The sequence below is a fragment of the Engystomops pustulosus genome, chromosome 4 (genome assembly GCF_040894005.1).
Source record: "Engystomops pustulosus chromosome 4, aEngPut4.maternal, whole genome shotgun sequence".
NCBI lineage: Eukaryota > Metazoa > Chordata > Amphibia > Anura > Leptodactylidae > Engystomops > Engystomops pustulosus.
Window position 1 is genome coordinate 164,069,259 of NC_092414.1, and position 17,253 is coordinate 164,086,511.

Sequence of the window (17,253 nt, forward strand, 5' to 3'; positions counted from 1 at the left end):
TAAAAACGGTTACGGCCGGCGGTGACCTCCGAGGCGGGAAATGGCGCCCAAATGTCCGAAATGCGACTTTTACACCTTTTTACATAACATAAAAAATTAAATAAAAAATGATCAAAATGTCGCACAGACCTCGAAATGGTAGCAATGAAAACATCGCCTCATTTCGCAAAAAATGACCCCTCACACATCTCCGTGCGCAAAAGTATGAAAAAGTTATTAGCATCAGAAGATGGCAAAAAATTTTTTTCTTTTTTGTACACATTCGTTTAATTTTTGAAAATGTATTAAAACACAATAAAACCTATATAAATTTGGTATCACCGCGATCGCACCGAACCAAAGAATAAAGTAGGCGTGTTATTTGGAGCGAAGAGTGAAAGTCGTAAAAACTGAGCCCACAAGAACGTGAAGCACGTGCGGTTTTTTTTTCAATTTTTCCACATTTGGAATTTTTTTTCAGCTTCGCAGTACACGGCATGTTAAAATAAATAACATTACGGGAAAGTAAAATTTGTTACGCACAAAATAAGCCCTCACACAGGTCTGTACACGGAAAAATGAAAAAGTTATGGATTTTTGAAGTTGGAGAGCGAGAAATGAGCCGAAAAACCCTCCGTCCTTAAGGGGTTAAAGTGTCCAGTGGTGTGATTCTTAATCATGACAGATTGATCTCCAGCCCTGTCCTCATCAACACCCACACCTGTGTTACTGGAGCAATCACTGAAACAATATTAGCTGCTCCTTTTAAGGCAGGCCTGCAATGAAGATGAAATGTGTTTTTGGGGAAAAAGTTCATTTTCTAGGCAAATATTGACTTTGCAATTAATTGCTGTTAAGCTGCTCACTCTATAGCATTCTGGAGTATATGCAAAATATCATTTGCATATAAATGGCAATTTGCATATACTCCAGAATGTTATAAAGAGTGATCAGCTTAAAGGACACCTGTCATCAGGTCTGTGTCACTAGCAGGGCCGCCGATAGGGCAGTACAACTGGTACTGCCCTATGGGGCCCGGACTCTAAGACACTAGAGTCCGGCGCTCTTGGAGCGCCAGCGCCGGGCCCCCGGATGCAAATTTATTGATTGGGGGCCCCCGGGCTGGCGCTCCAATGATCCGGCTCCTGCTGTGGCCCCCGGCAGGCCTCGACCATCGGCAGTCGGGCAGGGGCCTCCGTCCGTCCGGACCGGAAGCTCCTGCCCGTCACTATATAGTGCTCGATGCGGCCATTTCCGGCCGCTCGAGCACTATTACTGGAGCGATGTGGCCGGAAGACAACCCCGGCGCACATCGCTCCATGAACTGGGATGCGCGGCCGCGTGATGACGTCACCACGCGGCCGCGCACCCCTTCCTTCCCGGACGCGGCAAGACGAAGCAAGACACGGGACCTGAGGTGAGTAAAATGTTTTTTTTTTATCAAACAGTATTAAAAGATGGTGGGGGCATAAATATCTAAATTAATTAATTTGTCGTGGGCAGCACATTAAATAGTTAATTGTGTGTGGGGGGGGCAGCAGCATATTAAATAGTTTATTATGGGGGGGCAGCATATTAAATAGTTTATTATGGGGGGGCAGCATATTAAATAGTTAATTGTGTGTGTGTGTGGGGGGGGGGTAGAATATTAATTCCCTCACGCTCTGAGGTTTACATGTATGGCACAGAGGTGCGGCGCCACCATCTTTATTCCTATCATTGGTTGCCATAATAGCCTTGGGTCTTCATCAGACCCAAGGCTGCATGGCATCTGCAGTTTCGTTACAATGTACCAGTGGCTCATTGTAATGAATACTTTATAAAAATGCCATAAACTGCAATACATATACAGTAGTATTGTAGTATATGGTAGGAATGATAACACCATCTAGGGTTAAAGTACTCTAAAAAGTAGTAAAAAAAAAGTATAAAAAATAAATCCCCCCCTTCCCTAGAACTGATATTAAATTTAATAAACAGTAAAAATCACAAACACATTAGGTATCGCCGCATCTCAAAATATCTGATCTATCAAAATATAAAAACGGTTATTGCTGGTGTTGAACCACATTACTGAAAATAGCGCCCAAATATCCGAAACGCAACTTTTACACAATTTTACATAACATAAAAAATGTAATAAAAACTGATCAAAATGTCGCACAGCCCTCAAAATGGTAGCAATGAAGACGTCAGCTCATGACTCCTCACACATCTCAGTACCTTATACACTCAAGTATAAGCCAACCTGATATAGCCTTCCTCCTGCCCCGTATACAGCCAGCCAGCCCCCATATATACCCAGCACCTGCCCCCGATATAGCCTGCCTCTGCCTCCGTATATAGCCAGCTCCTGCCATTGTATAGCCTTCCTCCTGCCCCGTATATATATAACCAGATCCTGCCCTTGTATAGCCTTCCTCCTGCCCGTACATATAACCAGATCCTTCCCCCGTTTAGCCTTCCTCCTGCCCCTATAAAGCCTTCCTCCTGCCCCTATAAATCCTTCCTCCTGCCCCGTATATAGCCTTCCTCCTGCCCCGTATATAGCCTTCCTCCTGCCCCCGTATATAGCCTTCCTCCTGCCCCCGTATATAGCCTTCCTCCTGCCCCTGTATATAGCCTTCCTCCTGCCCCTGTATATAGCCTTCCTCCTGCCCCCGTATATAGCCAGCTCCTGCCCCCGTATATAGCCAGCTCCTGCCCCCGAATATAGCCAGCTCCTGCCCCCGAATATAGCCAGCTCCTGCCCCCGTATATATAGCCAGCTCCTGCCCCCGAATATAGCCAGCTCCTGCCCCCGAATATAGCCAGCTCCTGCCCCCGAATATAGCCAGCTCCTGCCCCTTGTAGCACTCAAAAAAAGAAAGTCAAAACGCACCTGCCGCAGGAAAGGTGGGTTTTGACTTTCTTTTTTTTTTATTGACTCGAGTATAAGCTGAGTTTGAGGTTTTAGCACATTTTTTGTGCTGAAAAACTTGGCTTATACTCGTGATGAGGTTTTAATTTTTTAAGATGTATTAAAATTCAATAAAACCTGTATAAATGTAGTTTCCCTGTGATCTTACTGAACCAAAGAGTAAAGTGTACAAAATTCATTTGGGGGTCCAGTATACTGCATAATTAATGGAGGGGGCAGAATATAAAATAGTTTAGAGGAAGCCAGTGTATGAAATTTATTGGGGGTGAGGCCCAGTATGTAAAATAGTTCACAGGGTGGGGTGAGGGGGCAGTATATTAAATAATTAAATTAGAGGGTGCAGTCTCTAAAATTCATGTGGCGCCCCAGTATATCAGAAAGGGCCATAAGTCGGTAAATTAATTCATTAAAGGGGGCAATATATAAATGAAGTCATGGGGGAACCATATATTGTGTAATTGGGGGGTGACATATAATTAGGGGTACAGTATTACTCAGGGTCTGTAGTATAGTAATATATGCAGGGAACACAGAGGTTTTATTGTGGGGTATATTTGGGGGGGCATATTTCTGTTAATCAGGTGACATTATACTGTGAGTAACTGTGGTATTTTTAGGTGAACAGTGTGGGGTATGCGCTGCAAAAGACATCTGGTGGAAGATTCTTTAGCCATAGGTTACGTCGATTCTGGCCCTGAAGTAGAAGAAGTAGAAGTCACCTGTGAGGTACTAGACGCCACTTCTGCAGTACCGGTAATGTATTAACTGACTAACCTTCTAGTGTGAGACATCTCTGAGCTTGTACTGTACATGTCCTGTTATATTCCTAGTGTCTATAGTGAGCCAGCATTGTGGTGTGGGGTTATTGTCATCAGTTATTGTTATGGTTTTCAGCGTTTTCTTATTTATCAAGCTTGATAAAGGTTCCCTGTGAGCCAAAACATCGCTCTACTTTATTGTACTCTTGCTTAAACATGGAATAAAGAAGACTACTTGTTTCACCTTACATTGGATATTTTGGAGTGTGTGTGAGGGGTATATATGATATATGTGGGGGCACAGTGTGGTCAGTTGTGGTGTGAGGGGTATATATGATATATGTGGGGGGCACAGTGTGATCAGTTGTGGTGTGAGGGGTATATATGATATATGTGGGGGAACAGTGTGGTCAGTTGTAGTGTGAGGGGTATATATGATATATGTGGGGTACAGTGTGGTCAGTTGTGGTGTGAGGGGTATATATGATATATGTGGGGGGCACAGTGTGGTCAGTTGTAGTGTGAGGGGTATATACTCTTCCTGCAGTGGGATAATACACACAGAGATGTCACTGTACAGGGATAATAAACACAGTGATGTCACTGTACAGGGATAATAAACACAGTGATGTCACTGTACAGGGATAACAAACACAGTGATGTCACAGTACAGGAATAATACACACAGCGATGTCACTGTACAGAGATAATAAACACAATGATGCGACTTGTTAAAATGTGGCACTATACACAGAGGGCATATGGCAGGAGGCTTGTTCGGTTTTGGGGTGTGTTGGGGCCCAGACACTTTTGCTGTATGGGGCCCCGAATTTCCTGATGGCTGCCCTGGTCACTAGTCTTGTCACCTCTACCTGTTGGAGCAGCTCACAAGGATCCCATCCCAGCCTTTATCTAGTTATTTCATACATTATTCATTGTAAAATCATCTATTTTTTATTATGTAAATGAGGCTGGTCACATGGTCAGAGGCAGTGCTGTCACCCCTGTTACCCCTCCCCTCTCCTCCCCCTGCTCATGTCTGTGTGTAATGTATAGTAAAGCATGGCTAGTGTGTGTGCTGCATCTGCTGACATGCTGCATCCTCCTAATATACAGGTGAGAGACACAGACATCAGCTACACATGAATCTGACATGTTCTGCTGTAACATGGCTGCCTGGAGCTGCTGTATCTCTCCTAAACACACACACAGGCACACACAGGCTGCAGGGTGCGTGGCCACCAGCACCAGGAAGCACATCATTATACAGCCTCACATCATTATACAGGCTGTCAGTCATGCACTGGGGGTGTGGCTGTGCCTCCCACTCATGAATAGAGTGGACAGCTTGAATATGCTAATGCTTCATTGGACATTTCATAGGTCATTTGCATACAGCTTTAAGACCTCATTGCTTAGGTTTACAGGCATGTAGAGCGACAATGAAGGGATAGAGGCAATGCTCTCTAATGGCAGTTTATGAAAATATATTTAGTATAGGGGGGTTATTTTGCATGAAGGGTTCTCTTTAACAATATTGTCAATATTTGCCTAGAAAAACCTGCATCAAAACCTGATGCAGTAGACTTTGTAAAAATTAACATTTGTATCATTCTCAAAACTTTTGGCCATGACTGTATATGGAAAAATGCAATCTGCAGGTTAGGGAATTTCTCCTGTAGTTCTGTAATTGTAAGAATTTGTTTGTCAGTATCATGTAGCAGCTGCAGCGCCACCGTGCGAATTCCCTAAGTGCCCTAAACCACATATAGAAATTGCGGTGTGGGTGACCATGTAAAAAGTTAGGCTTGTGGATAAATGACAGATACGGAGAGTACAAGGGATCAAGGTTGAAATGTCTTCTCACCCTTGACCACGCGCACCAAGTGGACATTAGTAATGGGTTAGATCTCGTCTGTGTGGTCAGACGGTCATATGTAACGTGTAATAAGTTCGCTAGGCCCACTCCTGCTGCAAAGTATTTATCTATGAAGATGTCTGTGTAGATGGAGGTGCTGTGCATCCAGTCCCTAATCACCCTCATAGAAGCCGCTAGATTGTATGCGATAATATTAGGGAAGTTGAGGCCCCCATTAAGCTTGGCTTGTTGGAGGATGTAAAATGCTATCCTTGGACAATGCCCCCCCCCCCCCCCAAAAAAAATGAATTTCCGGTAGAGGTAATTAATTTTATTTAAGTCTTTGGGTGATAGTCAGGGGCAGACACTGTAGGACATATCACAGCTTAGGGAACTCCACTATCTTAAGTAGATTGGCTCTACCTATGAAAGAGAGAGAGAGTGATGTTGCCATTTGAGATCCTAAACTTTAAACTTTGAGCCATTTATGTGTGAAATGAATCCATCATATTTTTAAGGGCATTTTTTAGTGTAATTTTTCACCACCAGTGGATTAAAAAAAATTGTATTTTTCCTTCCTAACCTCTACAATTCCATTAACCCTTTGACTGCTGAATAGCTGTGTAAGTTCTTGCCATGAATTGGTAAGAGAAGGAAAACGTACATGGCATACCATTCAGGGCTGTATCAGATGAGGGTTCCCACAGCTTGTTGACCATGGTGATGGTCCAAATGGAATTCAACAATTAGTGTAAGGACTACAGTACAAGATGAAGTAAAAATACAACACTCCATGGAGATTCACCTTGTGTTCTGTGCTGTGCCCTTTTACTAGCCATTTGCTTGAATTGGTGGAAGCTTGTATATGGCACATGTAAACTGTGATGTCACTAGCTATTGGCTGCATCCTCAGGTAGGGAATGATATTTTTTTTTAGCATTTTTTGTAAAGGAATCTAGCCAGTTTAATTAAAAAAAATCAGTTTGGACACCCATATATTGGGTTATACATCAGCAACTGGAACCATAGTCCTGCTATGATCTAAAAGATATCTTTCAAATCGCATCAGGCTTGTGTTTCTGTGAACAAGTTGCAGATAAAAACCCTACGGCCCCTTCCATACTCGCAATGCATGCTGCCCAGATCGCACGGCCCGAACGCTGCAAACAGGAACTGAACTCAGCAAGTCAGTTCAGTTCCGGTTTGCAGCGTTCGGGCCGGGATATCCGGGCAGCACGCGTTGTGAATGTGATATGAGTTCGTCGCATCACACTCGCGAGTGTGGAAGGGGCCTAACTCTTTATTTTGCTGCCTGTAGATCCAATTCTGTATCTCACTGCTCCATAAACCTGATGTGATCTGAAACTGATTCCATTAATGTGATGTTAGGTCCTTTGCGCAAGGTAGAACTCGTTTAACAGATACAGACAGCAGAAGGCCACTGCAATGTTTCCACAACAAAAAAAACAACAACAACCGTATTCCTGCTTACTGAATTGCCGCCTTTATACATCTGTACGTATGACTGCGTTCAGATAGCCCTAATGGAGATTTATTAAGTTTCTAGTTGCCCTTGTAAGCCAATCAGAGCTCAGTTTTAATTTTATAAACAGCTGTGGTAAAATGAAAGCCGAGCTCTGATTGGTTGTCATGGGCAACTATAATTGCCCCACATTCTATTATACAAACCTCATGTCTAATGACAAAGACTAGCATTGTCATAATAATTTATGCAGCATTATCAGGTCTCCAGAGCCCTTGTCAGGTGAGGAATTACTGCTGTAATATGGGCTGTTATGGCCTCGCTTTCCTAAACTGATGTCTCCAGTTCATTGAATTGTATTGTTCGTCCGCATTTCACATTTTTGTGCAGGCATCAATACAATTTTTGGTAGTTATGTAATGCGGTGCTGAAACAATAGCAGGAGAGTCCTTTTAAAACCTCTTTGAATAAATACAGAAGTGAAATTTCCTTCCAGATGGAGTGAGGAATTTGTGATGCGCAAGCCTGCTGAACGCTGGTCATATAATGAGTAATTGGAGATTAAGACAAAATGTACTGCTAGCAAGAGACTTGTATCATTTTATGTGGCTTGTATCTCATAATAGGAAGTGTCCTTGTGCAAATGCAAGGGTAATATAAAGGCACATGAACTCCAACGTGAGGCTGTCTTTTGGGCACAATGCCATTGAATAGTAATGGAAACTTACAAATGTGATCATTGGATTGGGAAATCATTTTCTATACATTCATGCTTTGGTGACCAAGTTCATTTAAACAAAATGGATGTTGTATTTTTATGGAAATGGCTGTCAGGAGGACAAATGGTTACCTGGCAAGTAAAGAGTGCTTTGTCATACAGTGCATGAAATAAGAATTAAAATCAAATTAAATCAATTTAAATCAAAGTACAGGCAGTCCCCGGGTTACATGCAAGATAGGGTCTGTAGGTTTGTTCTTAAGTTGAGTTTGTATGTAAGTCGTAACCGTATACTTTATTATTGTAACCCCAGTCAAATTTTTTTTTGTCTATGTGGCAATTGGATTTTAAAAATGTTGGATTGTCATAAGAACCAGGATGAACGATAAATCTTAAGTACAGACACCTGTGATAACTGTTATAGCTGTTTATTGTAGCCTAGGACTAAAGTACAGTAAATTACCAAAATCCAGAGGTCTGTTTGCAACTAGGGGTCGTATGTAAGTCGAGTGTTCTTAAGTAGGGGACCGCCTGTAAATACATTTTTAATTGGCATGAAATTCTCACCAGATGTCGGTAATGGCCCAACCAATCCAAAGAAATCAAACCATAGATGTCCATTCATTAAAAGGAACTTGTCAGGGTGATTTGGGACACTAAACTACCCACAGGTCCTTAGTAGTTTAGTGTCCCAAATCACCCCCTTCACAGTTTTATAAAACCAAACCTTTATATAATTAATAGTATTGACGACATAATACAGCCTGGCGGCACATCTGCAATGAAGCTGGCTTCGCTTCCCACAATGTAAGAGGGGCTGTCGCCATAGGATCTGCTAATGTGCATCCAATGTCCCTGATGGGACTCACATCCAGCTAAGTATAAGGCCCCTTCCACACTAGTGTTGCATTTCACGTCAGGGTGCAATGCGTGAAAAACTGCGTTTTTGTTCCATTTTTCCTTGGAGTCATTAGCGTTTTTGCGTTTTTCACGCGCGTGTTGTTCGCGTTTTTTTGCGTTTTCGGTGCGTTTTTCACGCGCGTTCAAAAGTCAATGGGACTTTTTCAAAGGGACCATGGTTTGGGAATAAAATTAATTGAAAAAGACGTCTTCAGATAAGTTAGCAGATGTATGCAAACATCTACAATCTTTTCTTCACTGTTCCGCGCGCGTATATTATCTCCTGTGAAGAAAAGAATAAAAACAGTGAACACAGGATCATTTAAGTGAAAAACACAGTAAAGAACACAGTGAAGAATAGATTACAGATGTTCGGCACATCTGCTTACTTGTCGGGAGATACAATATATATGTGTGAAGAAGACATTGCAGATGTATGGAAACATCTGCAATGTGTTCTTCACACACATATATATTGTTCTTCACATACTATTTTGTTCGCACCGTTCCGTGCGTATCTCCCGACAAGTAAGCAGATGTATCGAACATCTGTAATCTATTCTTCACTGTGTTCTTTACTGTGTTTTTCACTTAAATGATCCTGTGTTCACTGTGTTTACTGTTTTTATTCTATTCTTCACTGTTCTTCACTGTGTTTTTTTAATTAAATGCTCGATCTCGAGCAGGGGAATTATTCATGTCACCTAGCAACCCATCCATTTAAAACGCATTGCACTCGCATTGCACTTGCATTGCTTGCGAGTGCAATGCATTTTTGATGCGTCTCCATAGACTTGAATGGGGCGGGAAAAACGCACGTGAAACGCAAAAGTAGAGCATGCTGCGATATTGACGCGCGTCAAAGCAAACGCAAGCATGCGCGTGAAAAACAACGCAAATGAGGAAATACCCATTGGAAACAATGGGACAGAGTGCAATGCAAGTTCTGCGTGTAAAAAGCACACGCAGAATTCGCGCGTGAAAAACGCTAGTGTGGAAGGGGCCTAAATGTTGTGGTTTTGTTTTTTTACCTTTTTAAATTGAGGCCACACACAGCTTATAAACAGGTTGATTTAGGACTTTAACCACATACAGACCTGCAGTTGGTTGAGGCTACCGACAGGTCCTCTTTAAGGGTGGTTTCCGATTGGCGCATGTGCTTTGTATCCATTGCATTTTGTCCATTCTGTTTTGACTCCACATCTGCTAGAAAAAACTGAAGGTTTAACATTTTTTTTGAAAACATAAGACCTGCTTTCACATCCTCATCAATACTGAGAATACTTGGACCTGTCATCATTTTTTTTTTGCGGGCCTAAAGACCTCTATTGCCTTATGTGATCCACATCAATGACATGTTTCAAAATGTTTTCCGCAGATAACTGATCAGTGAAAAAATAAGACAATGTGAAAACACCCGTTAAAAACATGGCGTTATGAGGCATCAGTGGAAATCACTGAATTACGGGTGCCAATGCGAAAGAGGTGACAAAGGTATTCAACACGTGAAGAAAAAGAGGGCCAAAAGCAATGGAAAGTCATGACACTTGGTGCAATCTATCAATAATTAGCATTCAATCTTTTTGTAAAATAATAGCTGGTTCAACTGAACTTAACCCCTTAATGCTTAGCGTCCGATTATATCAGATGTAGCTGATGGCGGTTCAGCTCGAGATCAGCATCAGGATACACTGGGGACAGCCGATGTACTAACTGCCGACACCCCAGTGTAACACCCGCGGTCGGAGTGGGCAAAGCAACCGCGGCATTTAAAATGCCTTCTGGGGGTCTTTCCCCCACAATGCCCCCCCCCGTTCCGTCTTCGAGGGGGGGCAATCAGGACCCCAGGGCTGCCTGCCAGCAGTGCCTGTAAGATGGTGTCTACGACGTCATCTTAAAGGCACAGTGTCAGCCTATGCCCGTGCATAGGCTGACACAGCTAATACCCTCAATACATCTGAGTATTGCAATCAGATGATTGCTTGTTCATGTCCCAGGAGGAAGTAATAAAAAAAGTGTTAAAAAATGTTATTCAATAAAAAATAAATCAATAAAAATGCCCATAAGTCCCATAACATATAAAGAGACATATAATGCGCAAAAAAATCTAAATCAGACCAAAAACCCGACAGAATAACAACCCGCAGAATAAAAGTAAATAATTATTGAACCCGCACGATGAACGCCGTTTAAAAAAACAGATTTTTACCTATTTAATCCCACAAAAATGCAATAAAAAGTGATCAAAAAACATATGTGCTCCAGAATGATATTGTTGCAAAGTACAATATGTCCCACATTTGTGGGAGCTAGCTCTGTAGCCAAAAAAGTAAAAATGTTATGCCACTCGGAAGATGGCGGCGCAAAAATGATAGCTTTTTCCCCACATTAAGATTTTATTTGGCAAATTTAGTAAAACATAAGAAAAAATATTCAAGTATGGTATCCCTGTAATCATATTGACCCATAGAATAAAGATAACATGATTATTAGGCTATACGGTGAACACGAAACACCTACGGAGTCTGGGGCCCCTCAGGCTCATTTGCATACAGTCCTTCATCCTGGAGGTAGATGCCCTTTAAAGATGCAGCTAGTTTGTATGTTAAAGCCCCTTCCACACTCGTGTTGCATTTCACGTCAGAGTTTGATCAAGGTGCGATCAGTGAAAAGCGCACATTTTGCATCAGAGTGCAATCAGTTTTCAGTCAGTGTTTGTTCAGTGTCTCAGTTTTTCACGCACGTTTTTGATGCAATTTCAATGCGTTTTTCACGCGCAGAAAATGCACGTGAAATGGACTCAGGACTGAGCTCTATCTTTTCTATGGCAATTGATGCGTGAAAAACGCATTGCATTTGCATTGCACTTGCAAGTGTCTCAGAGTGCAATGCGTTTTTGATGCATCTCCATAGACTTGTCTGAAAAGACCCATTGGTTACAATGGGTCAGAGTGCAATGCAAGTTCTGTGCATCAAAAGCACGCAAGTGTGAAAGGGGCCTAAGGCTCAGCCCTTTTTCTTTAAATTTGACCAGTGTCTCTTCCTGTGGTAATAATTTTTTTAACACATTAACTTCTCCCAGTGATTTTGAGATAGTTTTTTTTGTGAGATATTGTAGTTTATAAAAGTAGCATAATTTAGCTCATCAATTCGTTTTTTGGGAGGGTAAAAATTCAACAATTTAGGAAAAATTTGAAAAAGGCTTTCAAAGTTTGAAATGTTCTACTTTTTAGATAAAAAGTCATACCACAAATTCTTTTTTTGTAGAAACCTTTTGCCATTTGTCTTTCTATTTCCATAATTTTTTTTACGTTTCCTTTTTTTTAAGGATGTTAGAAGGTTTATAGTTTTAGTAGCGAGTTCTCAGATTTTCAAGAGATTTGAAAAAAAAAATATTTTTTGTGACCAATTCAGTTTGGAAGTGCCCTATAGAGGCTTATCTACTATATAACCCCACAAGTAACACTGTTTTATGAACTGAACATCTCAAAATAGTAAATAATTTACTATTTACTATTTTTATGTTAATTCATTTAATATCAATTTCACCCACTGTATAATGATATGTGGGAATCCGTCAAATAATTTGAACATCCATATATGACCTTGGAAATGGAAATTTCTGCAAAACCCACAATTTATCTTCTTAATTTTTATGTTTTATAATGTGCACACATCAAAAGCTAGATAAAAGGTGATGCCCGTGACTCCATATGTTTCCCTGGCTGAACAATATGCAGGGATCAGACACCCTGCTCTGGACTACTGTCCTATACATACATTAAAATATTCACAATTTTGGTGACAACAAAGCCATATACTGTACTTCATTTTTTAACTACAATTGTCAGGGTGAAATATCTTCTAGCAGCCTCTAGGTGGTGCCCACGCCCTTTACCGCCTTTGAAATGAGAAGGATTTTACTCAAATAGTCTCATTTTCTACAAGGGATTGAAATACTGTGATTATGATTTTTTTAGAAAGTGATCAAGCTTTTATTTTCATGTGTATCAACAGATTTATGAGATTATTTTAATGCTTGAAGAATTGCTTGAATGGTAGATTCATGTGTTTTGCATATTTTACAGCTACAGAAATCATCTTCTGGTACCAAATTGGGTTTCTCTACTATTTTCTAGGCTTCTGTGAAATGGTCACTAAGCATGAACTCTTTCTGATATACATTTGTTGCACGGGTAAAATAGTGAATTATACATGAGTTATAATAGGCATTTTACTATGCCAGTGATGTTGTGTCATTATCCCTATATTGCTATGTGTATTATCCCTTGACTATGACATCATGGTGTGTATAATCGTTGTATTATAATTCTCTGTGTATTATCCTTGACTATGACATCACTGTGTGTATTGTCCTTGTATAATAATGCTTAGTTTATAACCTCTGCATAATAACATTACTGTGCACATTACCCTCATGTTATGATGATTTGTGTATTATCTCTGTACTATGACATTATGGTGTGCATTATCTGGAAATAATTTAACAGTTATTATTCCTGCACTATGAGATCACTGTGTGTTTTATCATTGTACAGGCAGTCCCCTACTTAAGGACACCGGACTTACAGACGACCCCTAGTTACAGACAGACCCCTCTGCCCCCTGTGACCGCTGGTAAAGCTCTCTATAAACTTTACTATAGTCCCAGACTGCAATGATCAGCTGTAAAGTGTCTGTAATACAGATTTGTTGATAATCCTTGGTCCAATTACAGCAACAGAATTTGAAACTCCAATTGTCATTGGGGCAAAAAAAATTTCTTTATATGTTTTTTTTATTGCTGTGTGCATTATACTTGTATGATTATACTGTACTCATTATCCCTGTGCTATGAAATTACTGTGTGCATTATGTAAGCATTATAATGTTTTGTTTATTAAACCTGTGCCTTGAAATTACAATATGCATTATGTTTGCATTCTGATATCACTTTAATATGACATCAACAGTATCCTTTTACTATTGTATTTTTTATATTATTTTGATGTGTTTATTTTCCCTGTAAAATGGTAATCTGGAAACTTAATATGTATCAACTAGATACTACAACATAATGTGCTCCTAGGTTTCTATATAGTTTTATTGTTAGTATAGTGATATCTAAGACTTTACAGTGTTATTCATGGAGACCAGACTAACCATCTGTGCTTTTGGATTTTTAAAATTTGAAAGTATTGCTTTCTTTATTAATAGAAATGAGAGGATCCAATGTTGAAGTCTGGCCAATCATAGCCATGGCATGTTGATAGGGACGTCCATTTTCTGGATTGGCTGTTCTGCCACCAATCCGGAAATATATCCGGGTCTGGTGACTGAACCTGAACTTGAATATTGGGACCACTTATCTCTATTTATTCCCCCTATAGGAGGACATCACTGTATTTACTATGCCCTCAGTAAGCTACATGGTGCATTATCACTGCAGGATTACAGTGAATGCTAATAGATAATAAAACTGGTGGCCTCTAAGACTGCACACAGAGCAGAGCAGTAGAGATAGTAGCTGCTCTTCAAGTATAAGATTAGAAATATGAAAAAAATGTAGAAAAAGGTTTCAGAACAAAATAGAGAGTACTTTCCAATTTTGAACATCTATCGTCACAGTATTGACACATTGGGGCACATTTACTAAGGGTCCTGCGGCCGTGATTCCGTTGGGTTTTCCCAAATATTTCCAATTTGCGCCGTTTTACGCTTAATTGCCCCAGGTTTTGGCGCATGCGATCGGATTCCGTGGTATGTCCGAATCTGTCTGGTTGTCCGACGGCCACGCCCCCCGATATCTGTCGCAAGATCAGCACTCACATGCACCGGGAAGAAGAAGGTGAATTCCGGCGGACCTGGGCGCAGCAGCGACACCTACTGGATATCGGGAGCACTACCTTAGTGAATCCCGGCAGACCCGAATCATCACCGGGCAATGCACCGTGGGATCGCAACTGGACCGGGTAAGTAAATGTGCCCCAATATATGCATAGGAAGGGGTCTCACGACCCCTGACTTCTCTGTGAAGGTAGAACTTTCGTAAGAGTTCTCACCGATGTGTGGCATCAAATACGAACAGTTCAAAATGAAGTGCTGTGGCACATCCAGGTAAAATCAAGTTTCTTTATTGAACAGTGTAGGTAGCCAGCATAGGCAGAAAAACTATTAAAAATCAGTAAAAAATTTAAGTGTTTTTGTTCGTTTAACTACACACCTGTTTTCCTTTTTTCATAATTAAAAGTATGATCGAGAAATACATCCCCGTCCTCAACCAGGACACTATTCTATACGAAGTTATGAGAAACGGACAGAAGTGTGTAGCTAAACAAAATATTTTATTCCCTAGCATGATTGATACAAAACCAAAGACCAATATGTGGCTTTCGATTGAGGTTTTTTATTAATGTGGGGGATCTAGATGCAATGTATCTCCTTTTACTGGAAACAAAACAAATAATATTATGGTGAACAACAACAAAACTCAGATTATGAGAACATTTATTAATTGTGATACGCACCATGTAATGTACATTTATGTGAGTTGTGCCATACAAAAGTTAAAAACCAAAATTGCTCAACACATTACAAGTATAAAAATGGTGACTCCAATGCTTCTGGTGGAGCAAAACAATTTATAGAGACTCACAACAAAGATTTTTCTTACTTATGTTTTGATCAGTATGATTTTGCTTTGTGTTTCATAATATCGCAGCGAAAGGCATTTAGTATGCCCACATTTTTTTACACCGGGTGTAAGTATTTTCCCTTCATTCTTTATATTCATGTCATTTTTTTTAGTTTACTAGGTGCAATACAATTTTTTATAGATATTGCGTTTCTAAATGTGATTCCCGCTTGTTCTGGTATTATATCTTTTAGGAACGGATCCACACGTAGGGTTCCCCAATGCTTGTTTAGTACTCTCCTTATTTCTTTATTTCCCCTATCATAAGTAGTGAGAAAATTCACTGAAAAAGATGATCTAATGTTAGTCAAACTCGGTTTATCTTTCTCTTTTGGTTTTAAACAATCCTTTTGCGATCTATTTTTATTTGGATTGAAAGCTTGGTTTATTAGTGGCATTGGATAGTTTTTTTGCTTAAATTTTTCTTTCAATCCCTCTGCTTGGTTCTTATAGTTGGATAGATTACTACAGTTTTTTCTGAGTCTATGAAACTGACTAAAGGGGACATTTTTAAGCCATTTTGGGTAATGTCCACTGGTGTAATCTATAAAACTATTACTATCCACCTTTTTAAAATGTGTTTTAATGTAATTACAATTTTTATCTTGTGACAATTCCAGGTCTAAAAAAACGATTCTTTCCTTTTCAAGGTTCATAGTAAAAGATAGTCTGAACTCCAATACCTGGGGTCTATCTATGAAATTAAGGGCATCTTTTTCTGAGCCCTGCCAGATAAAAAACAAGTCGTTGATGTACCGCTTGTAATACTTTATATTCTTCAGCCATTGGGGGGTTTTATATATAAAGAGGTCCTCGAACTGCCCCATGAACAAGTTGGTATAGCTAGGGCGGCTCGAGTCCTTGTAGCTGAGCCACATTAGGTATACATTGTGCCACATTGTAGGTATAGTTGGTTCTCGAACTAAAAGTAGTTAGGTTCTAACACGAATAGTAAGCTTTCAGTGAGAAATTCTATTTGGTCTCCTGGGATGGAAGTTTTAATATGGTATTTAGGTGCCACCTTACGACTTCCATACCGAGATCATGTTTTATATTTGAATATAGTGAAGAAATATCTCAAGTCAGGAAGAAATAGTCTTCATTCCAAATTATTTTTTCGAGGTCCAAAATCAGGCTCCATGAATCACAAAGATAGGAGGGGAGTTCCTTGGATTCTAGCTTTGAATTCCAGATATCCCAATGGCATGAATTCAAAAACATCCATGGTTATGCTTATACATTTACCATGCTGTCATATTTACTTGTATTTGTTTGTGCATTGCAATGATTTTTGTATCTGTGTTTTTTGTTTTATTCACAACCGGAAATGATGTAAGATGTTCCTAATTAGTCAGGTGTATTTGCTTGTTATATGGTAACTTTCTCACTTTGATTTTATTATACCATTAATAAGGCTTAAGATATAGCCAAACGCATAGGATTTCTCCCTACACCAACTACCCACACTGTTCAGTGTATTTTAAGGGATGTTAAATAAAAAAACTTGATTTTACATGCATGGTCCACAGCAATTCGTTTTGACCTGTGCACCTATTTGCAGTTTGACTGTGTAGTGTGCAGGAGGCGCCAGATTGAGTATATCCCCCCTTCAGTGCAGAAATTTGTGTCACATGAAGAGTATTGCACCGCGCCACAAAAGGGTTGGGCGGACACTTCTTAACCAGCTAAGGACCAGGCCCTATTTTGTTATTTCATTTCCATTTTTCACTCCCACCTTCAAAAATCTATAACTTTTTTTATTTTTACACGTAAAGATCTCTGTGATGGCTTGTTTTCTGTGTAACAAATTGCATTTCATAGGGGTGCTATTGAATATTCCATGCCGTGTACTGGGAAGCGGGAAAAAAATTCCAAATGCAGTGAAAATGGTGAAAAAATGCATTTGTGCCGTTTGCTTGGATTTTACGGCTTTCACTGTGTGC